The 2,652-nt window shown below is 49.4% G+C and overlaps 1 non-coding gene across 1 annotated transcript; it reads left to right on the plus strand.

Moving 5' to 3' along the window:
• Positions 1-1,061: 1,061 nt before the first annotated feature.
• Positions 1,062-1,223, plus strand: LOC123155282 (U1 spliceosomal RNA). Its single transcript, XR_006477334.1, has one exon. It is a non-coding gene; the product is annotated as a U1 spliceosomal RNA (small nuclear RNA).
• Positions 1,224-2,652: the final 1,429 nt, after the last annotated feature.

Here is a 2,652-nt window from a genome sequence, read left to right on the forward strand (position 1 = left end):
TCAACCTCTCATATATCGGTCTTGCCATCATCTATCTCGCACGCAGAAGATGCTAGATCCACAGATCCCCAACCCTAACCATGTCACAATCTGAGAAAACGACGACCCATAACGCCTTGCCGCATCACGCACTTAGGAGGAGGCAAATCAATAACGAGGGCAACTAGCAATTCCTACCTCATATAGCAAAGCAAAAACGAGAGAAAAGCGGGGGCGTGCTTACCGCGTCATGACCTGGACAGGCGAGCGGTGGTTGCTGAAGGTCGCGTCGCTGCTATAATGAACCCACCGTCGCGTGTCACTCGCCTTCTCTTCCCTCCACGCCGCCGATGGAAGCCCCTCCGTCCACTACCCCTGCAGCCGCAGATGAGCCGTGGATTCTGCACCCCCTTCCACCCCCCTCCCTCCCGACGCCTCTGTCACCTCCCCGTACCTCAAAAACTGCCGCGCCACAAAAATCGAACGGAGAAGCGCACCAAAATCACCGACGAGGAGTGGATTTGTTGCGAGAAATCGACGAGAGAGGAGGAGAGAAACGGCAGCGAGAGATGGGGATTTCCGGCGCGTGGAGCGGAGAGTGTGAGCAGTTTTTGAAATGCGAGCCATTCGGTGGGATAGGGGAGGGGTGCGGCGGAGTGGGCTAGTGGTAGGACCGGGAGGACCGCGAGGCACCTGCGCGGCGGTTCGGACAATGGAACACCTGGACGCGAGGGCGAGCGCGCGATTTGGATGCGACGGTTCGCGATGGCGTTTGCTCGGGACGTCTAACGAGCAAAGCTTTGCTTTTAAGAATTCAGGAAATAAAATTTGTTGAGAAAATTATAGACATGGATGGATCGCGAGGGTTTGATGGTTCGTCCCGACCTGGGCCCATTAATCACTCGGCCTTTTGGTCCAATGGGCCAGAGAATAATTGTTAGCCAGTTGTATGATTAATCAGGCCACCCAAACTCAGGCCCCAAGGTAATTGATTTTTGTTTAGTACCGCACGGAAAGTTATGAAGATCGGCACGGAAAGACAAGTAGTAGTATATAATTGGAGGGTAGGACGACTTTGAAACATACTTACCTGGACGGGGTCTATGAGTGATCAATAAGGCTCATGGCCTAGGTTAACGGTTCACATTGCACGTGGTGAGTGTGTTGATCTACCATCTTCCCTCTATGGGAGAGTGGACGCCGTAATTTATGATATAGGGGGTGTGCGTTCGCGCGGCCCCTATCAAATTTTGAATTCAATTTTTATTTAGTTTTTCGTGTTCTACTCTTGTTTCATTTTCCTTGGTGCAAACCTTGTTTCGAATTTGAAGTTTTTGTTTTTCTTATAATGCTAATTTTCATGATTTGGTAAACTTGCAAAAACTATTTCATCACGGATTTGCAAGAATGCTAATTATATTGGTGCAGAATACCAGCGTGCATTGATGCTGCAGCCACGCATCGATGGCCACCGGTTATGTGTGTCAGGATACCGTATGCCGACCAGTTCACTGGCAACATGTCGACACAGTGTCGGAGTAAATGACCACGGGTAGCCTAGCCGGCACCCCTGGCCCTTCTGAAAAAATTACGAGCCGATCCGGCCCTCAAGAATCCAAGATGCGGGGCCGCCTTCCCCTTGCCGGTTGTCCCCATAGCCGACTATCGGAAGGCAGCCCGACTTCAGCCCTCACGAAGAAAGCCGCGGGAGGGCGGCTCCGAGAAGCTGGCCGCGAGAAGGCCGACTCCAAGAAGCCGGCTCCCACAAAGCGGTTAAAATCGTACCCTCGAAGTCTGCATCCACATAACGACGATGAGATGGGGCGTGGCTACAGTAAAGCCTTGTTGGAAATATGCCCTAGAGGCAATAATAAAAGTGTTATTATTATATTTATTTGTTCATGATAATAGTCTTTTATTCATGCTATAACTGTATTATCCGGAAATCGTAATACACGTGTGAATACATAGACCACAATATGTCCCTAGTGAGCCTCTAGTTGACTAGCTCGTTGTGATCAACAGATAGTCATGGTTTCCTGGCTATGGACATTGGATGTCGTTGATAACAGGATCACATCATTAGGAGAATGATGTGATGGACAAGACCCAATCCTAAGCCTAGCACAAAGATCGTGTAGTTCGTATGCTAAAGCTTTTCTAATGTCAAGTATCTTTTCCTTAGACCATGAGATTGTGCAACTCCCGGATACCGTAGGAATGCTTTGGGTGTACCAAACGTCACAACGTAACTGGGTGGCTATAAAGGTGCATTATAGGTATCTCCGAAAGTGTCTGTTGGGTTGGCACGAATCGAGACTGGGATTTGTCACTCCGTGTAAACGGAGAGGTATCTCTGGGCCCACTCGGTAGGACATCATCATAATGTGCACAATGTGACCAAGGGGTTGATCACGGGATGATGTGTTACGGAACGAGTAAAGAGACTTGCCGGTAAAGAGATTGAACAAGGTATCGGTATACCGACGATCGAATCTCGGGCAAGTACAATACCGTTAGACAAAGGGAATTGTATACGGGATCGATTGAGTCCTTGACATCGTGGTTCATCCGATGAGATCATCGTGGAACATGTGGGAGCCAACATGGGTATCCAGAAACCGCTGTTGGTTATTGACCAGAGAACGTCTCGATCATGTCTACATGTCTCCC

This window comes from Triticum aestivum, chromosome 7A (genome assembly GCF_018294505.1).
Source record: "Triticum aestivum cultivar Chinese Spring chromosome 7A, IWGSC CS RefSeq v2.1, whole genome shotgun sequence".
NCBI classification, from domain to species: domain Eukaryota; kingdom Viridiplantae; phylum Streptophyta; class Magnoliopsida; order Poales; family Poaceae; genus Triticum; species Triticum aestivum.